Source organism: Castor canadensis, chromosome 6, assembly GCF_047511655.1.
Source record: "Castor canadensis chromosome 6, mCasCan1.hap1v2, whole genome shotgun sequence".
Taxonomy (NCBI): domain Eukaryota; kingdom Metazoa; phylum Chordata; class Mammalia; order Rodentia; family Castoridae; genus Castor; species Castor canadensis.
The window spans coordinates 108,752,412-108,776,538 of NC_133391.1; the positions used below are offsets into that span (position 1 = coordinate 108,752,412).

A 24,127-nucleotide genomic window follows, 5' to 3' on the forward strand; every position below is an offset into this window, starting at 1 on the left:
CTGATATTGAAGCAAGAGTCCTGAGATTGCTCTCATTGGACAGGTTTAGATCCCTCTGCCACCTCTGAAGCAGCCAGCCAGTCAAGACCTTCTTCTAGATAGAGCATACGGTTGAGGTTAGCTTTTACTGAGCTATGTGGATGAGGTGTGAACACAAGAGCAAGAATCAGGATGTACCTTAAGAATAGAAATGGGAAATGCATAGCAGGCTAAACATCAGTAAAGCCACCTGGCAGTAACAGTTGTATCATATCTGTGACTTTAAGTATCTTCAAAGTTATTATCTTAAATGTTGGTATATTTTCCTAACATATCCTATTTGTTGTCATCAAATAAATTTGGTTCAGTAACATTAAAGTTTATATTCACATGTATTGAATTTTATTGTATCTTTTAAATCCCAAATTAACCATGGCCTGTTTTCCTCTTGTTAATAAACACATCTTTCATACTTTCCAAGACTACTCATATGCATCATATGTACTAAACTGATTTTTTTCCTTTTCAACTTTAATATCTGTTTGTATGTGAACTGCCAGATTTACTCAGCCTTATATCATAGGTACTGATGACTGTAATCCTGCTTTCTCACATTTCAAATACTGCCTGTCAGGTTAAACTGCATGGTCTAGAATATTTCTGAAAGCATTAATTAATACCAATAATTAGTCAATGTCAGGCTGACATTATTTTATTTTTTACTGAAAAGGTATCATAAGCCTACAGACAAAACATAATAAATCAAAGTTCTAAATATTAAAGAATGGCCATTTAAATTTAGTCAAAGTTTTAAAATTGAAAGGACAAATAAGTGACTTAATTTTTGTATGTTCTACTTCAACTTTTTTGAAACTTCTGTTATAATGTAGAAAGATATTCCCAAGAGGTATAAGTCACATTTTGATTGAATGTTTGTAGAAACTTCATGATATTATTTCAATTATTATTACTTGGATTTTTTATCTTTAGAATAGTAGGAAAAAAGCCAAAAATTAAGTACCTTTAATGTTAAGATCAAATATTTAAAGTATGAAAGTTTAAATAGTAATAAAGACATTACTATTATTATTATTGAAAGTAATAAGGCATATGAATGAGAAAAGGAGAGCATACCAATCAGATTTCTCTAGTTCTCCAGAGAAACAGAGCCAAAATATACACATATATTTGTAATATGTATATATATATGTGTGTGTGTGTGTACATACATATTGTATACATATATGTGCATGTATGTGTATATACATATATATGTAATAAATATATAATAAATATACAGATATAATGAAGGGATTTATTTTAAGAAATTTGCTTGTGTAAGCATGAGGGTTAGCAAGTCTGAAATCTGTAAGGAGAGGGGCTGGAAACTCAGACAGAATTTCTATGTTATACTCTTGAGTCAAAGTTTCTACCTCTAGGGGAGTTCTTGACTTTTGCTCTTAAATGCCTTCAGCTGATTGGAGAAAGCCTGATTCCAGTATCAAATTTAACCATTTTTTCCTTAAAACAACTGATTGTACATGTTAATTTCATCAGTAAAACATTTTCACAATAACATCTAGCTAGTATTTGATAAAACACCTAACTGGGCACTTAACCAAGTTGACATATAGAAGTTAGTCTTAACAGTGAGTCAGAAAAACATATAAAAACAAAGTATTCTAATTTAAAAAATCTATTTCAGAAGAAAAAATAAGCCAAGCATTACTTCCAATGTTTAATAATAATAAATGCTTCCCCACAGTCCACACTTAGGACTAGAGACTTAATTTCCATTCTTTCCTGCTCAGTTCATCTTTACACCTACCTCCAATTGTCTGGGCCAGTTTTGTTTTCTGTCCTGGTCTTTACTCCATAGTTAAATCCTATAAGAATACAAAGAGGTGTTATTAACTTTAATATTCTGGGGATTTGATGGCTCAAGGAAGGCATTATACTTTCTAGGTCATAATAGATATGATAAAACCCTATTGACCTACAGGCCTGAGCCTATGCCATTAAGTGCTTGCTGTAATGTATTTTCTTTCTATAAGATTAATTTTGTATACCTGGAAAATGCAATAATACTAGCACCACACTTAGAGATTTTGTTTAAGGATCAAACATGTGTATACATGTAAAGGGCCTATGATAATGATGTCCTTACAATAGAAAATACAGGGAATCAACCAGTTATTTTAACTTTTATTATCAATCTTGTTTGTCATATTATTATTATTATCACTACTAGTAGTGTGATTTTGATTATGATTTTACTCAGTCAATATGCTGAATGTCCTATGTGTGAATTTTATTTTTCACTGTAAAAAAATACAGCTATATAAGAATACACATTACATTTTAAGAGGGAAAAACACTGCATTTTGAAATTTGCAAAGAAATATTTCAGTCCAGGACAGTGGATTGTGTTTGGATGACAGTTCTAGCAAAAAGTTAATGAGACTCTATCACAAAGAACGAGCTAGAACTGGGTGCCAGTGACTCAAGACTGTAGTCCTTGCTACTGAGGAGAATGAGATCAGTATGATCATGGTTCCAGATCAGTTCAGTCAAAAATATCTGGGAGATCCTATCTCAGTGGAAAAAAGTGTGCACAGTGGTGTGTGCCTGTCATCCCAGCTATGGAAAGGAAGACAAAAATAAGAGGACTGGGGTCCAAGACCACCTGAACAAAAAACAGGAACCTATCTCCAAAATAACTTGAGCAAATAGGGCTGGGAAGCATGGCTCAAGCAGTAGAACACCTGCCCAACGAGTAGGAGGCCCTAACTTTAAACCCTGGTATCACCAAAAAAAAAAGAAAGAAAGAAAAATAAAATAGAAAAAGAAAGAATGAGGGAGGGACAGAAGAAAGGAAGAAAGAAAGAAGGAAAGAAAGAGAGAAAGAAAGAAAGAAAATATGGGTATGGTGGGTATATGCCTGTAACCTAGCTAGGCTGGAGATGGAAGTAGGAGGATTGTGATCTGAGGCTGACTGAGCAAAAGTGCAAGACCCTATCTAAAAAATAACTAAAGCAGAAAGGACTAGGGGTGTGGTTTAAGTGGTAGAGCACCACCTAGCAAGCACCAGGCCTTGAGTACCAACAGAAAAATACACACACACTCTTGTATGTACACACTTTTCCTCAGTTAAGCTCCTATTACAGTCTTCTTCCTGTCAGTGACTCAAGACTTGCTGTCAGTGGCTCAAGCCAAATCTTCTTCTTTTTTGCAGGGAATGGAAGTGCACTGGGGATTAAAGTAGGAATTCACACTTGCTAGTAAAGTACTTTACCACTTGAGCTAAGTCACCACACCTATTCTTAAAATTTTTATTTTGTGTTTGAGACAGATTCTTGAAACTATGTTTTCCAGGCCTGGCTTTGAACTTGCAATTCTTCTGTCTCTGCCTCCAGAGTAGGAGAGTCTGTTTGATGACACCATCCATATCCAGGCTTCACCAAATCCTCTTAACTTCATCTTCAAAACCAGGGACTTGAGGAATGGCTCAAGTGGTAGAACACATGCCTAGCAAGCTTGAGGCCCTGAACTCAAACCCTAGTATTGAAAAAATTCAAAATTTAGTTCCTTTTCCTATCCTCTGGATGCTACCCTAATCCACAACAACATCTTCTTATACTGGGCAGAATCTCCTAACTGACCTTTCTGTGCCCTCTGCCCTTTTCAGTTCCTTTCCAACAGAGCAGACAACCTGATTATTTTACATTGCTTTAAGTGCCCATCACTTTTTTGTCTCAAACCCTCTAGTACCTTTTGTCCTACTCTCAAATGGATCTAAGATAGAATCTCTATGATTTGTAACCCTCTCCATTACTTCCTTGGATTCATTTCCTCCTTTTGCCACCTGGAAGGACCTGTTCTTCTTTTTCAATAAAGCAAACACTAACACAAGCCCTGGGCATCTTCCTGTTTTAGGTACTACTTTGCTGTCACTGATCCATTGCCTGACATGACTGCTCTGCTACATCCTTCGTATTTTAACCAAAAGATGCCTTCTCAAAGAGGTTCCCTTGTTTCAAAAGTTCACTCCATTCTCCATCTTTTCATACTCTTCTGCCTCCTTTATTTTTTAATATTATTATTTTTTAAATGTCTATACATGCTGCTTTTTAAGTTGTTTATTTCTGTCCAGGATAACTTTAAACTCCCAACAGCATATGTGTACATATATGTATATATGTTTGTGTGTGTATTGTGCATTTTCTTTATGACTGAATCACCATCTGCTAGTGTTTGGTAAGGTAACATGCACCTTTATGATAAATTCTTCATAAAAGTTTATATACAATTAAGTTAATGATTATGACAAATTAAATCATAATGATTTTAAAAGCATTGCTTACTGAAGAATCCACATAGTTTTTCTTGGTAAGAGATTAAAATAAGAGAAGAGCAATGACAGACATATTTCCATTGAGGAAACACATAAATAAAAAGAAAATACTGATTATTTCATAAGAATCTTAAAGATTATTAAAGATTTCATTATCATCATCATATTCCTTGGCAGACAAAAAGCCATTATATTAATCTTTGTTTTATCTGCTTTCACTGCAGTAGAATACAACACTTTTTACCCAGTAACAGTAACTTTTAGTTAAGAAGCCAGTAATTTAGTCATTGTTAGTAATTACAGAAGTGAATTTAAGAGCCTCAAAATGACAACATCCAGCATCCAGTGCTGGGTGTGGCTAGAGTGGGGAGGGTCAGTGGAAGGAGACACCTCGGAGCATAGCATTGGCACATGAGGTGGGAAGAGAAGGCAAGCTTGTAGTTCCACTTGCCTTTTGAATTTGGGGTCCAAGAAAGGGTCTGTTTTTGTTTTTCCTTTTTTTTTGGTGGTAGTGGGATTTGAACTCTAGGCTTTATTTTTTGCTAGGCAGTCACTCTTCCACTTGAACAACACCCAACAGTCCCTTTTTGGCTGTACATTATTGTTTTTGATCATTTCCAGCTTTTAGACCACTCCAGCCTTGGACTGTGATCTTCTACCTATGGCCCCCAATCTAGCTGGTATGACAGGCAAGAATCACTGTGCCCAACTGGTTGGTTGAGATGGGGCTTTACTAACTTTTTGCCAGGTTTGGCTTCTTACTGTGATCTTCCCCACCTCTGCCTCCTGCATAGATGAGATTACAGAGTGAACCACTGTAACAAGCCTACAATTTTTAACACAATTATTTCATTTTTATCTCATTAAGATTATAGACATCTTCAAGTAATTTTATTTCTAAGATGACATGAACAGTAGATATCTTAAGTCTTTGAATAAAGTTTTCAAAAATAAATTTAGAAATGCACCTGGGTATAGTATTCTTGGAAGATAAATTTAAAAAAAAAAGAAAAGAAAAAGAGCTATGTATTAAATGCAGATCTTCAAATACTAGAATCCATCCAGATTTATAGGTATATTCTGAAATAGATTTAAATGAAAAAAACCCTATTTTTAATCCAACGTAAAAAGTGTTAAAAAAATTTTCATTGTTTTAAAAGCTTCCTAAGGGCTCTTGAAAAACAATGAAAAAAACCCAAAAACAAAAATAAAAATTGCTGTAGATATTAGTCAATAATTTTTGCCAGAGTTTTAGATGTTCTTCCTAGAGCATTATGATACCTGTCTGAAAATGAAGCTTTTTGAAAGTCTTTGTCTCATAAATTAGTGTTTAAATGGAGTAATTATGCAAGCACTCAGCTACTAAGAACAAAACTAAAATAAGAATGGTTAGAAAGTGAGTGGATAAGGTTTTGTTTTCAGAAACATTTTAACATTTTATACATTTGCCTATCTAAACACAGTAAATTTTACACTGTTTTATTTATAAGGTTGCCAAGAAACCACTGGAAATCTGGATCCGTGTCAACTTTCTAAAGCAATATAGTCCCTAGTCTGATATTCTTCAACCAGAAAGTTCTAGCAAGTTGTCAGACTTTTTAAGATTTCTAGCAATGTAGAAAGCTGCAAAAGAGGTATTATTAAATGATTTGATATTTCAGACTGATTTTGTTTGGTCTCTTTTGGGTTGTATCATCAAATGACTCTACTGCTCCCAGACAATTGGCTGGGTAGTAGAAGTTTGAGGGATTAAACTATTGTTTCATAGTTAATTTTATTCTCATTCAGGAAATGAGGGAGACAATAAAAAGTAGTCCTTAAGGCATTCTTTCATTGCACTCCATGAAACACATACCTGTTTTTAAGTACCTTCATACCCATGCTTCTTCTAGTCCACATTGTACATATTGTACTCATTGTCATTTCAGTTTTAATTCAAGGAAGAAAAGGAACCTCCTTTTCTGTGCATCTGAATCCATCCACACTTCACAATCAATCCTGTGTATTCTGTCAGATGTAACCCAACCTGATTTCTCATTTTCTAAATCTTAACTTGTGTGTCTGTTAGGAATATTTTCATAATGGGAAACTGAGATTAGTATAACTAGGGAAGGGGTTGATTTTCTGTAAAGTCACATAGTCTCCAACATTGCTGTCCATATAAATCATGTTTCTATGAATTTAAAAGAGAAAGAGTCAGGTGCTGGTGGCTAGTGGCTCACACTTGTAATCCTAGCTACTCATGAGGCAGAAATCAGGAGGATCATGGTTTAAAGCCAGCCCTGGGCAAATAGTTTTCGAGACTCTATCTTTAAAATACCCATCACAAAAAAAGAACTGGTAGAGTGGCTTAAAGTGAAGACCCTGAGTTCAAGCCTCAGTGCTACAAAAGAAAGGAAGGAAGGAAGGAAGGAAGGAAGGAAGGAAGGAAGGAAGGAAGGAAGGAAGGAAGGAAGGAAGGAAGGAAGGGATACACTAGAGTTTGAGGAAGACAATAATTTCTATACCTAAAGGGATTTGATTTCCTTTATTGTAAACAATATGATTAAAACTGTTTCTCTACCTGCACTCATGACTCATTCTTGACTATGACTGATCCTTCCATTGTTTTCTTAGTAATATTGAAGACAGCATGGGGAATCAATATCTGATTATAAATTAATAGGTTAATATTCATAATATGTACACTATGTTACAGTACCCCTATGCAGGAATTATATCCTCTTGGGTTTTTTGTGAATTAGTCATATCAATTACATTTCTTGGCTGATATCATCCCCTAAGACCCTCCTGATGCATGAAACCATGAATAGGGCCAACTCTTATAAATACTATTTTTATTTCTTATACATGAATACACAATTTCAGTGTCTTCTTCACCTTAACTAAACACTATCACATACTGTGGCTATAAGTTTTGTAGTTTGAGGTGAGACAACAAAATTAGCACTATTTTTTCCTTCTTCAAAACTTAAGAATAGACTTGTTCTTATTCTAGGTACTACCAACTTAGCAGACAATCATTTCTTTCCTTTCTTTGAAAACTTTTTCATTTTCATTTAAGGGATGCACTTTGCAACTTTTTTTGGGGATACCCAAATTATCAATGTCCCCACTCCTGCACACTAGGGACATTAAGTAAAATAAGAATTCCTTTACAACATACTACAATACTGACAGTTGTTGGTCTTATAACTGAAATGGCTACTAAGTGACTAGTGGGCACGTAGGATATGTAGTATGGATGCACATTGGAATAAAGGTGATTCAGACCCCTGACTCTGTGGAACAGAATGGCACAAGATTCCATGTGGATGCTCAGAAATGCACACAATTTAAAACTTGTGAAGTGTTTATTTTTAAAATTTTGCATTTAATATTTTTGAACTGAATTTGATTGAAAGTAATTGAAAACACTGTGATCAATACTATGTAAAAGGAGGTTGCAGTGCTACTGGACCACAACCTTGGTAGCTTCAAGCAACACAAATTCTTTCCTTATCTCTTCCAATTTGTATCTTTTGGCATTCCATGGCTTCAGTGACATGAAGTCACATCATTGCAATCTCATCTGTGTCTTCATATCACCTTCTTCTCTTTTGTCCATGTCTTCTGCCTCAGAAGGACACTTGTCATTATATTTAGGACTCATTCAGGTCATCTAGGAGATCCCATCTCAACAGTCTTAACTATTGCCTCCCCAAAAGGCCTTTGTTCAAATAAGGGAGCATTCACATGTTCTATGGATTTGTATTAGGGCGTATCTTTTAGGAGTACCACTATTCAATCAACTATGGTAGAATAATGAGTTAAATAAATATACAATGAATTTGGCATTTTCTAGCTCTGCAGTTTTTAATGTAAGCATGATAACATATGAAGAAGAATTCATAAGGATGGATGCTCTTATAGTTTGCATTTACTGCATGAAAATTGGTTGTAAAATGCAATGATTAAATTAATGGTTTACTCAATGAAGCATCACAGATACCATACAGAAAGCTCACAGATATATGCAACTTTTTAAATTAAAAAAGCAATAAAACAAACAAAATGGAATAAAATCTAAAGATAGTTTCATTGCTTCAGCCAGTGCTACTCAGTAACAATGTGACTCACCTGTATTTCAGTAACAACTGTATGTTTTTGGAAGTGGGTTTTGAATAAAAACTAAGTGGCAACTATAATAAAGTTTATATTACTTTGAACATATACATTTTAAAAATATCTAGAGGGATGGAAACAGAAATTAATAACATTTTTAATGTATTACAAGGTAGCTCCTTTTAATTTTGAAGAAGCTAAAGTGACATTCACAAATGTATTTTTAAATATTTTTTAAAGTTTATAACTACTTATGCTATATAGGTTCTTCAACTTTAATAGCAGATTCATTTGTAAAAGAAATAAACACAGTGCTTAGACTATAGAAAATTAAAATGTTTTAATTACTTCCAGTCATCTTAGCCATAGTGACAAAGAATTGTAAAATATAAAATTAAACCTTACCTTACTTCAATTTCAGTACTGTCATTGGAAGATATAATAAACTCAGTGCAGTTCATCTGTTTGGAATAGAGAACAAATATATTCACGATGTTACGATAGCAGTCCGTTGTCTAAATTCATTATAGTGATTAAGAACTAAAATTTTAATCATATAATAATGAAGTCATGAACTTTTGAACTATTGATAATTGTACATTTTACTTTCATGCTAATTTTGACACTGAAATCTTCTTGTTAGGACAATGTATTGTTGAACCTTTCCTTTAAAGAGGATAGCAGTAAGGTCAAGTTAAAATGTGCTTAGACAGTAGTCTAAGCTTGTTCCAAATTCAGATGACAAGAGCCAAGTGTCTCAATTTGATGTGGATATGACTCCTGGGAAATCATCTTTTTGAGTAACTTGAGGGATAGAAAGGAAATACCAATAGATTGCTTCGAAGAATGTGTCAAGAAAACATTTTAATGGAATTCTTCCACTTTATCAGTGAACTAGATATTCAATAAATACATGTATTTCTATTGCTAAGTGCTACAGCACTGCCAATTTCTCTATCCCATGATTGACAGAAGTTGAGAATAACCTCACTGTGCACCATCTGTTATTAGAGTCAAGTTCTTCAAGTGAATACAGCTTCTTTATACAATTTTTTAAATTATGGCTATTACACATTTCATATTACCTCTGTAGAAAAGATATAGGCTTTTAAAATAACATATCTGACTTTATTGTTTTTGTCATATTATTGACAATTATTATGGGTTATTGAAATGTTTCTAGCCATACAAGAATAAGATTGTCTAAAAGTATTCATGAAAATGGTGTGACAAGTTTGATACAAACATTATAGCTACATAGAAAGTTACTATTTCAGTGATCAAGCCTGCTTACCTATAAGCAGGAGACAGTGCATTTTAAATTTGTACAAAAATAACATTTCTTTTGGCACATACAGCCAATTTTGATAGTTGGCAGTGGGAAAATTAACTGTTGCTTGTAAATGGGCATTATAAAAAAGAGAATTTTAAGATCTATTTTGAAATCACTAACGTGTAACTTCAAAGAAGAGCAGAACATTCTTTGAAGGAAGGTGATTTGCAGTCATAAAAGGCCTGCAGAATTTCCAAGTTAATTGGAACTCAAGCAGACAAGAGGAGAGGTTGTTTGTAGACCTAGAGATAGAAAATAATTAGATAATGACTAAGTCCGATAATCTGATAGATGTATGAAAATTTTAAAATAGAACTAAAGAAAAGGAAAGAATTTTTAATTAAAGGAAGAATACAAAGATCATCAAAGACATGGAAATTGATTTTAAAAATATATTATCTTGATTATCAAAATCCAACTCTATTTTCCCCTACATTTTGATGAAAATAAAAGAAATAATTTCAATACCAAATATAGTCACAGTATTCAGTGTTCAAACTATTTTAATTTAAAAATTGGCTGTGTTTTGTATTGTTAGTTTTAATGGGTGTGCAGTGAGTATTATTCTGTGAAGTATATACAAGTGAATTTGGCTAAAAGGACTATGTAAGTACAAAGTTTTTGGCTGTAAACCAACAATTACCTTCTAGTACAGTATTTAATAACTTCCATAATACTGACTCTCAGGTTTATTTATGCTTAAAAATGTTGCAAACGCTTTCACTAAGGTGCTATGTTTGAAGTTTTCATTTCACTCTCTTTTTCAGAGTAAAGATGATACAAATGCAAAGCAACAAAAGGGAGAACCATATGAGGCTAACAGCTAAATCAAAGCTATTTTCTAAGGTTGAACCAGTATCTACAAGAATTGTTGATCATGTTCTAGACAATGGCAGAAGTATATAAAATACCAGTTTTTTAAAAGCTTCTATAGATGTGGCACCCTTCTTAAAGTGTTGCCTTTTCTCTGAGGTAGATTACATGAAAAGTGAAAATATTTTTTCTTAAGTTATGTGAGAGTAGTAGCATTTTGTTTCCTTGGAAAAAAACTGATGCTTTAAAAAATGAAGAGTATAATCTTATTAAAAATCTAGAAATGAGATGAGATGATCTAAAAATTTCTTAACTGGCACTTGTGAGAGTTCATTACTTCCATTATGTTATAGATTTAAAAATAGTCATCTACCTATGTGACTCAATTAAATTAAATTAAATTAAATTATTAGAGCTCATTCTAATTCAGGATTTCCCTAAAGACCACTTTAAATATTCATCCAATTCAGAAGTTCCCATGTGTCTCATTAAGCATTCCGATCCACCAGAAACATGTTCTGTTGGCACACCCAAGTCAGCCCTGAGATTCAAGTCCTTATGCAAGCCATTTGTGGAATTAATTTACCTACATGATTTAGTCCTCTTAGAGGGTTCATTCAACATCTGTTGGGTCATCTTTGCTACAGATTTTTTATCTTAAGAAATAAAAAACTTTCCTAGTGGTAGTATTTATTTAATTCCCCAGATTTTAATTTAGACAAACATGAGGTGCAATGCCCATAAAACTCCCCATCTTTGAAATTATGTTCAGCTTAATATTCTGTAAAACATTAATATGCAAAGAGCTGAGTCCTTCTCAGCTTTTTGCCTCTCACAAGTTAACTATTTAGAGGCAAAATTCAGTAGTTTGAAAGTGATGAATTTAGTTTTCTCTAAAGTATTCAACAAGAGTGTCAATCCATGACGTCTTGATATTCTCCTTGCTTGGCTTCAGTGGCATTGTCCTGTCACTTTGCTATAACAATTTCTGCTCCTATTTAGTGTTCCACTTCTTTTGGCTGCCCTATGATTAGTGTCTTGCTGTCTCCATGTCCCTCTTCTGTGCCATCTTCCCCAGCCTTCAATCAGTTCCTTTGTGAATAAGACTCTCAAATCTAGATTCTTCAAACCATTGTTGCCTCAGGTCTTTCAGTGAAATGGCAAAATTGCAGTCATTATTGGAGACATTATATAAACAGTTACAAGAATGCTTAGCTCATACTACCTGAGACTACTTTCTCACCTCATCTCCTTTTCTTGATCACTGGCCTTTCTCCTGAATTTCAAACTTCCACTTGCAACCATCAGCTACATATATCTAATGGGCTATATGCAATATATATATATATATATATACACACACATATATGTACATATATATATACATATATATACACACATATGTGTATATACATATATATATTTTATATATATATAATATATACACTTCACTTTTCCCTCTGCCTCAACATAACCAACTGTTGTGTCAAACAAAAAACACCCCAGTCACCTTATTTCAAACTCTTCTTCAACATTGCTTTCTACACTCATTTGGTTCTTGTCTCCAGTCCAGTCCAGTCTATAGTCTCCTACTATGTCTTCCTGACTGATACAGTACTAAAATTGTGCTTGCATATACTTTTCTTACATCTTCTTAAAATCTTAATAACATGCTTTTTGCATTTAATAAATTAAGAATGTTATCTTTTTTCTGCTGTGGCACAAGCCACATTTAAAGTTATCAACAGTCACATGTTTCTATTGGCCAACCATTTTTGACAGCCCGCACCTAGGTAAAATAATATGAAAGTTGAAATAAAAAGACAAATCAGGACATGTGTTCTACTCTTAGAATGTCCCAGTTGTCCCTAACAGGGTGCTTTTACACACATTTGGCTTTCTGTAGTTTAGAAAATAATGTGACAGAGATCCTCAATCTCCCATTACTCCTTTCTGCTTGACCATTCAGAGTGAATGTGATTATTTCTCAGGAATGAGATCTTAGTATCTTAACATATGAAAATGATTTTAGAATTCTCATCCATGATGAGTCAATAGAGGATCTTTGCTCAGTGTAGACACCAAGGGACTTGGACTGACAGGTTGCCTTTTAATAGTAGCAATCACAAAAGCAGTGGAAAGAAAGCATATCTAATCACCCATTGACTCTTAACACTTCTGTCAGAAATAACATAGTTTACTCCTCACATTATTAGGCAAAGAAATTCACATGGATCTTACTAACTTGAAAGGGGGTAGAGAAGACCTTCTCTGTGTCTATGAGAGCTAATCTGGTGATTATAAACACTGCACACTGGTTTTCTTGTTGCTGTCCTTCCATTTCCTCAAACTCCTCATAATGCAATTCTCCACCTTAATGCTGTTTTAAAAACCTATTTTCCCTTTCTAATGCATATTATTTCATATATATCACATTTTATATCACATTTTAATAAATCATACCATAAGCTTTGATTCCTTTTCTGTACTGAATAGAATTCCATGTAGATTTTATTTCCTATCTTTGAGATCTCAGATACAAAAACTTAAGTTATATCATTACTCAAATACAACCCACTAAACTATTGCTTTATCCTATTCCACACCTGATTGACTTTAGCATAGTTTATATTACTATTAAAATAAGCATGCTAACCCATATATAACTTTTAAGAAACATTTCCTTAGGCTATCTTTTGAGAATGAGCCTCATTAAGTCATATGAACATAAAATTTGTCACTCTGTCTTTCTTCATGTACTCCTGTATTAATTTGAGACAATTTTCCACCTTCTTTCTCATTATGCCAATACTTTTCAAATAAATTATTTTCTTATGACCAATTTCTGCACAATTAGCAATGCCTCTATTACATCATCCTAATTTAGACATAAAGAAGTTTGTCTCTTTTAAAATGAGTTTCAGTTGTATTATAATACATACATTACTAATCATGTTAGACTAGTTTAAGACAAGCATAATAAATCAAGAAAAAGAACTTCATAAATTGAATGTGTCATATAAAATATATTCCACTTCCAAATTTGAAATCCTATCAAATATCAATTTTAATATGCAATAATTTAAAGGCACAATGTAATAATTCTTTATTCTTGACTCATATGGAATTCTTATTTTGGAATTTATAGTGTTACTTTAGAATTTGGAAGAATACTTAATATAGTTGCTGTAGAAACTCTTAAATATTAATCATTATGTTCAAGTTGGGCTATTGCTTTTATTACTTATGTATATGTAAAATCTTTATATATAGTCATGACAATCCTTGAGAAAATTTAAATTCATTAAATAGATTAATACTTCTAGTTATTTTTCCTTCCATTCTTTATTTCTTTATTCATACATTCATACATGCATACATTGTTTGGGTCATTTCTCCCCATTGTCCCCTGCCCCTCCTAATACCCTCCACTCCCCTCTCTTCCAGACAGAAATTGTTCTGCCCTTTTCTCCAATTTTGTTGAAGAGAAGACATAAGCAATAATAAAAAAGACAAAGCGTTTTTGCTACTTGAGATAAGGATAGCTATACAGAGAGACTCCTAGCATTGCTTCCATGCACAAGTGTATTACAACCCGAATTGATTCATCTCTACTTGACCTCTTCACTACTTCCTGGTCACCTTCCCATGTTGACTTCTGTCACTTTAAGGTTACTATATTAACTCTTTTGCAGTGGGGACATCAAACACTTTCAAGTTTTGGGTTTCCTACCTATCCCCATTCCTCCCATATGTGCTCTCCCCTTAACGTGTGACCCAAGTCCAACAATATTACTGCTTTGCCCTAGATCTAAAGTCTACATATGAGGGAGAACATATGATTTTTGGTCTTCTGAGACTGGCTAACCTCACTCAGGATGATGTTCTTGACTTCCGTCCATTTACTTGTGAATGATAAGATTTCATTCTTCTTCATGGCTGAGTAAAATTCTATTGTGTATAAATACCACATTTTCTTAATCCATTCATCAGTAATGGGGCATCTCGGCTGTTTCCATAACTTGACTATTGTGAATAGCATTGCAATAAACATGGGTGTGCAGGTGACTCTGGAGTAACCTGAGTCTCATCCCTTTGGGTATATCCCTAGGAGTGGGATTGCTGGATCATATGGCAGATCTATGGTTAGTTTTTTAATAAGCTTCCATATTGTTTTCCAGAGTGGTTGCACTAGCTTTTAAGAGAATCCCTGTTTGTAATCTTGATCACTTGGGTTTCCCTAATCTTCCAGCCTAGTGCCTGTTGTACCAATGCACGGTTAGAAATTTTTAAATCTGCAGATTTGGATGGTTTTATTTCCCTCAGGCATTGGCACTGTTTGCTTTAGTTGCTTTCAGTTTGGCCCTCAGCCCCTGTTCAGGTCGCCTTTGTTACAAAATACATTAGAGCCCTCACTTTCCTCCCTGTGTTGCTAATGGAGCTCTCCTCTCAGCTGAGGTATGGTGTCAGGAGCCCCATGTTTCCTTTCCTGCCCACCACTGACACAAAAGCTTTGTGACACAAAGATTTTATTGAAGAGTTCAGGCTATGTGAAAGAAATAAACATTACACAAAAATAAAAAGTAACTTGATACTTAATATGACTGTTTCTCAAATCCAAGAGGAAAAAGAAACAGAAAGTTAAATACTTCACATTATTTTCTCCACATTAGTATACTCCATCCAAGCCTTGCTCCTCGGAGTCAGCCTCCATGTTTTTAGTTTTTGATGATGAATTTACCCTGTATTCAGTTCTCCCATTGCAGATTTTCTGCTTTCAAATAGTGACAGAGCCCTACCTAACTATGAGAGATGAAGTTCAAAGTGCTACAAACAGGAAAAGTTGTCAGGCAAACCCTCCTTACTCAGCAGTTGCTCAGTTTGGATTAGGCCAGGTATTGAGGTCAGTTGTTTTCCCTTACTAATGTTTAAACTTTAAAGATATGCAAGCATGAAGATGGCCATCTGGTTCTCAGGAGCAATTAGAAAGCTTGAGGATGATTGTTTTCCTGGATACATGTTTTTGGGAAAAAATATAGAACAGTGGAAAAATGAAAATCATCAAATTAAGATGAGACTAGCCTGAGGTCTCCATGTAAAGGTTTTGCATGCTCCTAACACAAGCTCTTCTGATAAGAGATGAACCATGAATTTGCCGTTCAGGAAGATGAACCATGAATTTCTTCCCCAAGGAAGAATGTAAAATATCCTAACTCACTGGACAACTTCATCATCAACCCACAACAGTAGAGTCCTTCAGAAGTTAAACCAATTAACCTTGTGATTTGCTTTTTAAAGCATAGGGGGCTGAGTCTCCCCATTAATCAGGACTCTGCTGGAAATTAATAATTCTTCAAGTCTTATGACCATGCAATCTCATTCTGTCTTAGAAACTTTAGTATCTGTAATGACTACTAAAAACCTGGTAGCTTTTCTGACTAGTCAATAGTCTTAAATGACATAGTGAAAATTTTAGCTTCTTGCTAATTTTCTACTTATTTTGACCATCTCAAGAAGAGTATCAGAGGAAGTCTTTATCCCATTTCCTGCATTGGGAGCAGCAAATGTTTCTCTTACTTTTTCATCATTACTCCCCACTTTTATTCTGTTGTACTAAATTTCTTTCTAATAAACTATTACTTTTGCTACAAAAAAATCACAGTAAGGTTTTAATCATTAACACTTTTCTAACATCACATACATATAATGTTAACAAGTGTATGCATATATTATATGACTTTGCTACTACACTATTCTTTTTCTGATTAGATCTCATTTAGTTTCATTTTCCTGTTTGGCAGTACTAGAATTTGAACTCAGGGCTTCATGCTTGCTAGGCAGATACTCTACACATTGAGCCATTTTTCCAGACAATTTTGCTTCAGTTAATTTGGACATAGGGTCTCACTTTTTGCCCAAGATGGTCTGTACTGCAATACTCCATTTTAGGCTTTCTGCTATTGCTCAGATGAATGGTATGTGCCACAACACCCAGCTTTTTTCCATTGAGATGGGGTCTCCCCACTTTGAGATGACCTTGCACAAAGATCCTCCTAATCTCAGCCTTCCAAATAGCTAGGATTGCAGGTGTGAAGTACTTACACCTGGCTTCATTTGGTGTCTTAAAATTCATCTGTTCATTTCCCTCATATGTCAATCCTGTGTTCTTCCATCTTTCTGTTTTAGTTTCTTAAAGCCTGATTTCCCTTTCATTACTTGCCAAGACCACAGGTCTGTCATACATGTGTTTTAATTTTCTTTACCTTGAACTACATATAAGTAGAAAACTTCTAACCTTGCATTCATCCTTCTCTGCTAAGCACTGCAAAAGAAATGCCACTCTATGCAGAGATTGGTACCATTAGAGTTTCCTAGTCTTCAACACTGGCTAAACATCAGTGTTACCTGCACCTCCTCTGCTTGCCTAAAGTTGTCTTCTATGCTCCATAGCTGTTTTTAAAATGTTTCTACTTCCTAACCTATTCCACTACTTCCAACCATTGTTTCTACTGCTGAGATGAACAAATACTTTCCTGGGGAAATAAAAACTTTCCTCAGAAATTTCATCATGTAGCTAATCTATCCCACATCTTGTCATTCATTCCTTGCCTACCACTCTTCAGTGGTTCCCTGTAACCTCAGGATAAAGTGTAAATCATTGATCTGGATGCTCATTATAATCAAGTTCTACTAATTTCTCTGGTTTTGTCTCCCATTACTGTCCCTTATACACTCCACATTGCAGTTGCACTGCATTTGTTTCAGTTCCACAAGTTAGCCACACGTTATTGGATTTTGAATCTTCACTCGTGATATAGCCCTCTTGTGCCTGGAAGGCTCTAACTTGCCTTTTCAACAGCTGATTTCTACACATCTTGCAAACCTCAGTTGTAGATGTTATCTGGGATGGTCACAACCAAGTTTCCAGAATTGAATTAGGCATTCTTTTCATGTTCTCCAAGAACTCTCTATGCTTTACCATTTATTTCACTATTTCTCTGTAATCATTAATTGCCATATAAAATTCCTGAGGCCGTTGGCTATATTTTAATATTGTGCACTGTACCTATTGCTTGCCTAATGAGTTCCTGATGACTGAATGATGTTATAAGGATAAATTTTCCGTAAGAATAAATCAGAACAATAGTGTTCAGAGGAAACAACATTTGTGGTCATAAGTCCAGAAGTGTTCCTCCTTGGGTCCTGTTTAACCTAATTCTTTATAATAAACAAAGCAGGATATTTTTTGTATCTCAGGAGGAAAACACAGAGACATAATCCTACAAAACCATTTCTGCATTTGTCAAAAGCATCCTATGTGCAGGGTTAACAGATGTTCAGACATAATGCAGGGATAAATGTAGCTTTTGCTCATTATTAAGTTCAAAGGTTTACTTCCTGTAGACACATAATCAACAAAGGTGTGTCAGATGCATTACTGCTAGGCACTTGGGATATATTAGTGAACAAAATTAAGTTCTATGTCCTCATGGAGCTTACATCCTAATGGGAAGAGATGCAAAATAGACAACCCCAAAATCACTATAAATAAATTACATGCTATGTTAAAAAGTGGTAAATGCCAAGAAAACAAGATAGCAGTAAGAGAGGAATGGTTTGCAACTTTGAGTGAGATGTTAGATGATTATGAACAAAGGTTTAATAGAGATGAAGGAGTTAGAGGGAGGGTTTCTCAGGTAAGTAGAAGAGCCAGTGCAAGGTTCCTAAAATAGAAGTCTAACTCACATATTCAATAGCACTGAGGGTACAAAGTCTAAATTATTTCATATTTTGTAATGCAATATAAATAAATTATTCATTGTGGCTTTTTGATTTTATAGCCATAAAACTTTTTTAGTTTATTAAAATACTGAGTTTATTTCACATGTATATTTTTGTCTCCCTGCCCTCTACATACCTAAAAGTACTTCTATTACATATTTAAAACCAAGCAAAGAGTGTGTGGAGGGGTTCCATCTTTAAAAGCTAAATAGGCATTTTGGATAACACATAAGAGGCAATGGAACCTAGAGAACATTTATCAAACATGGTAAAGAAAGTTCTTATTTGAACTATAAAATGATCATCTGGATACCAACTCTTATAGAAATGAAGATTGAAAATTTCAAAGCTGTTAAAACTATTTTCTTAAAGAGACTTCCTTTACTGCCAGAGAAGTTAAGTAACCTCTTAGTTACTCAAAGAATCTGAAAACATTCTTCACTTAACTGATGAACTTGCCTTCCATTTTGGGAAGAGAACCACCCTTTTCTATACTTATTTGCATTTTGCTTTAATGCCTTCTACAGAACTAGGTCCTTTCTGTGTTTTAGGGGATTTTTACTGTCTTTTGAAGAAAACTTGACCCTTTGATCTTGGCATTGATAGTGTTGAGTCTTTCCCATTTTGGTTTGATTTTTGTGTATTTTTGGCTGGAGTACCTTGTATAGATTTTCTTCTTCAATTTCACCAACATCTGCTTCATCATTATTACATTCATCATTATTGCTTCACTAGAAGCAAGTGTTACCTTTTCTGTGTGGAACCTTGCTACCACTTCCAGGGGCATGTCACTTTCTAGATAAGCTTAAGAAATGTACACCCTCCCCTTCATCATCAGCCACTGCATTTTCCTACAGCTACTAAGTGTTGTCCACTAACATGCATGGGCCTCGAACCACACTTCAACGTTGCTTCAGACCACAGGTGATGTAATGTAATTTCAGAGTCTCCATGGAAATCATTGGCTATACAGACATTTTCAAAGTTGCCAGAGTTACTTTAATTCATCATTGACTCTGCTTCAACAATTCACAATTTATCCTTTGCACCAATCCCAAAACTGACTGTTCTTAGTGATAACTGGTGCTCATTTTCATCATTATCCCCAATTAAGTGATAATCGTTGTCTATCATTAGTTCACAACCAAAAAGATAGTCCTGAGGTTTCAAAGGACTTGTATCCATGTCCATGGAATCATCCATAGGGTGGTGACACACACTTAGGTGGTAAAAAAGGAAGATGGATATAATCACCTACTCATTCAGAGGACAGATGTACAGGACTGATTTACTCTATGCGACATTTTGAATACTGAGTTAGCAACATTTTCTAAGGAGTTGGATACAGAGTCACACACATAGACCCTCATGCTCCAGTGGGGAGCATAGGCAGAGGTAGGAATATTATTTTTATATAAAAATTGTGAGGCCTGTCAAACACAGGTATTCAAATCAAAGGCTGCACATTGTAGCTTAGTGGTGGAATGAGAGAGCTCCTGAGGAAGAGCTAAACTTAACCTTGAGATTTCTCTGGTTCTTCTGTAGCACACAAATCAAAGAGATTTTGGAGCCCTTAAATTTGGTTAAAGACATCTTCATTCCAAAAACTATTGTAGCAAGTTTAATAGACTGTGGATAAGCCTAAGTCCACATCCAGAAGATATTTAGTCTTGACAATACAGTTATCTTTGAAAACGCTATTTACAGAATTTTTTGCTGCTTGCCAATCTCCTGTTAGAATGTAACATATTGCTAGAAACTACCATAGTGGCTTATACAACTATGTAAGGACATATTTCTTTTCTTTTTTAGAAATTACCATATCTATACATTTACACTGATTCTATTAACTGTAGGTTGGACAATCATAAATCTCTTAATTTCATTGTTTATCACCTACCTTAATTAGACTCAAATTATTTTTTAAATCTTTTACAGAAAAAAACATATTAAAAAGCATTCTACACTGACCAAGTAGAAGGCACACATTCTTCCACTTGTAGTGAATTCTGAGTTATTCTGCAAATCGTTTGCCCTTGTTACACTGATCCTAACCTGTGAAAGTCCAGACTGATTATATTTAAGTATCTTGTTAGTAATAACTTACCTAATTAATTACATAGGATATTCACTTACTGACTAAAGGTTTCTCTTTTGTCTATTATTTCTCTGTGCTATAATAATATTCCATCAAATAGAAATTTATTTGAAATAAGAAAGTGTAATGGGCAGAAAAAACCCAAGGCTCTTTGCTCTGAAGGTATGAACTCAGTTTTTTGTAGTGCAGATGGTGATAGCCAAATCATTTTAATCAGCATACTTAACTTGGAATGTGAAAACACTATGAATATTAAATTGCAGTGAAGTGAATCCTGGATTATTGCCACTTTTTTAATGATTCTACAAGAATATTCAGTGTAGTATTCAATATAGTATCAGGGTCCAAAGATGATGAGATCAAAGTGGAATAGTTAATTGTTCTACCGTTTTGATCAAACTGAGTTGGGCTTAAATGTCTAGTAACTTTCATGAAAGGAACCCTGCCATTTTATGAACTATTGTCAAGTTTGACAATATTCATCACAAAAGAATCAGAAAAAATGATTTCTTTCAGGCAGAATATAGTAATTACTATAGCTCCATCTAAAATTTGCCCATCTGTATTCATGTGATTAATATAACATGGAATTTGCAATTTATATGCATGATATTGGAAAAGTAGAAGTAAAGATTTTTATAGTACCACAAATCTGGTTTTGTACATTTAATACTTTTATGGGTTACAAAAGCAAATTGTATGTAATAGCTCAACATCTTAATTAGATTTACAATGATAATAAATTGTTATGCACATTTTAAGTGGATTTTCTGACTTCTCAAACATTTAAATAACTACTACATTTTCAGGCTTACTAGGAAGCATAAAGAAAAGTATTTTACACAAAATGCGATGTTATTAGTCTTTTTTTTTTTTTTTTGCCTCTACATTGCTTATCCCTGTAGGCAAAGATTTGTAGAGGTTTTCTCATCCTTATAGGAAAGCAGTGTAAGTGGGGCTCTCTAGGCAGAATGATATCACAGGAATCAGTTTTAGATGTATCCTCAAATGAAAGGACTTCAGGGCAGTGAAAGGAGAGGACAACACTGAATGCCAGCAGCACCAGTGAGGTGAATCAGGAAAAAAACAACCAGAAAAACTTTATCCAAATCCACAGCAAATACAATTTCTCCATGTGTTCTTTCCTGTCTTCCATTCCTCTCAATCAACTTTTGCTTCTTCATTCTCCGTGTTTTTGCTTTTTTGCTTATAGGCCAAATAAACCCTCTTTAGGAAGCAATAAGTATTGGCATTTTTTTTCCAACTTAGTTTTTCTTGTATTTTTGTGAAAGTGATTCCCTAGATGAGCAAAAGGACCAATAAGGATGTCCTCTTGGTGGAACATAATTTCACTTAAGGGTGAACATCTCCTTAACCTACATTGCCAATGTACTCCACCCATGCACGTAATTTTTTGTTTGATAGGGTACATATAAAGCAGTGTGAGTGACTTACAAAAGAAATATAAAAGAGAAATTCAACATTACTAGGTGCTTTACCTAAGATGTCTACATCTTATACTATTAAGATTGCCACAATGGAACCATATTCCTGCAAATTTATTTCTTGCCTCTCTAACTGCTACCTTTTTTTATTGTTTAAGGTAGTGTGCAACTTTATTTGATGTAAAATTTATGTTAATTCAAACTTTTACAAACATAAAAATTGATTTATAGTCCCTTTTTGTTGTTTTTATTTTTTATTAAGGGGTTAGTTGCAAAACTGAAGCTTTATCTGGCCATTACATGATGTAATTCCTTGAGGCTTTATCAGCATCTCTATTCTTTTCCCTGTGTTCTCTCTAACTTTCAGTATCTGAACATATCTACATCCATTCATTGCCACCCATACCTGGGAACACCAACATTTATACTTCCAGGACACATTCTCCTCTGCCTACTTGACACCTCTTCTTGAATAATACATCTATAAAGGTTACTTTTGATCATTCCTTCCAAAATAGACTCTTTTCTAGTATTGCTGTGTCAGCAAATGGTCCTAATACATATTCACTGTAATGTGAAATCTAGAAGCAGAGTATTAGCCTTAAACCTTCTCTCTCTAACCTGTGCACTGTTTCTACCAGTTTATCACAACAATTTAAGTCTCCTGAACACTTCACCTGAACTACTCTGGTGATTTTGAACAGGTCTGTCTTCATCTACACTGAGTATTTTCAAGAGTTTGCTACACAGCTCACATAATTTTCTTTCAAGTTGAAATCTAGGCCTGTTACCCTGTCAGTGTATCCTTTAAAGCAGTTTTCACATACATGACTTTTTAAGGACCTTCCTGTCTTAATCCCCACTCATCCCTCCATCCTTGCTCTGTCAACTTCAGCTACACTTGCCTTCTCATATGTTCTTATTTTTGCCCCACTTCTTTGAAGTACCTACAAACAGAATACACATCTCTTTCTTTACCTAGTTCTTCAGTGATGTTCAGCTCCTAACCTGTGCTTCACTTCCTCAAGGAGTGTCCAATTAACAGGTTTTTGGGGCACAATATGTTTTGGACAAATACTTTTCTTCATGTGATTATTTGACTAGTGACAGTCCTCCCATTCTGTGGAAGTTACATGAGATCAGAAGCACAGTGTGTTCTGCTCACCTTTACAACCCCAAAGTGTGTCTAGAACAAGATAGGAGATCTAAGTAGAACTGAATGATTATGTCAATGAATGAATGAACTAATTAATGAAAAATGTTAAACAGAAAGTAATAGAAAATTCATTGAAAGGGATAAGAATAAATGATAGGGAAGGATTGATGGAGAATATGGAACTTGTGGTTGTCTTGAAAAGAGAGATTTATAAGAAGAGGAGTGAAGAAATGCAAAAGTTTAAGAGTAGAAGCAATCTTTAGGTGGTAGAAATTTAGGATAACTTAACTAGGTGAAATATTTTTGTCCATTTTTATGAACAGTGATGCTAGTCTTGCAAATACAAGATTAGTTCAAATGTGTGGAGTTTGGAATACCAGACAGTGTGAACCAAGAGAAACCTTTGATTAGCAATGTATAAAAGAGGGAAATCAGTTAAGAGAAATGTCCCAATAATGCAGTTTATGAATGCATTATTAAGTAGCCATTCAGAAGATAAAAGAGCTTATGATTTTGTATTTAAAGTGTATATGAAGGAGAAAGCTACTTTTTCAGACTAGGATACTTCAAATGATCTTTAAAAATACAATAGCACAGAAAGTGTTTTTTACCAATCAGTTATGCTATACTGTTATTCTGGGAAATTATTTAGCAAGTCTTTATGTCAGTGGCTTATAAATGCCTTTAATTCAGTCAGTATGATAAAGCCCCCACGTTTTCTTAGTTTAAAAGTTTTCCCTAGGACCAGGAACTAGAGAAAAGGTGAGATCAAAAAGAATTAACCTAGAAGGTAACACACATGCACAGGAAATTAATGTGAGTCAACTCCCTGTATAGCTATCCTTATCTCAACCAGTAAAAACCCTTGTTCCTTCCTATTATTGCTTATACTCTCTCTACAACAAAATTAGAAATAAGGGCAAAATAGTTTTTGCTGGGTATTGAGGGGGTGGGGAGGGGAGGGAGGGGTGGAGTGGGTGGTAAGGGAGGGGGTGGGGGCAAGGGGGAGAAATGACCCAAGCCTTGTATGCACATATAAATAATAAAAGAAAAAAAAGTTTTC

The 24,127-nt window shown here is 34.4% G+C and overlaps 1 protein-coding gene and 1 pseudogene across 2 annotated transcripts in view; one reads left to right on the forward strand and one right to left on the reverse strand.

Moving 5' to 3' along the window:
- The window catches only part of Edil3 (EGF like repeats and discoidin domains 3), a 411,883-nt gene that overhangs the window by 164,766 nt on the left and 222,990 nt on the right, over positions 1-24,127 (forward strand). The gene's annotated exons all lie outside the window — the stretch shown is intronic.
- LOC109679542 (nucleophosmin pseudogene) lies at positions 18,778-19,568 on the reverse strand (annotated as a pseudogene).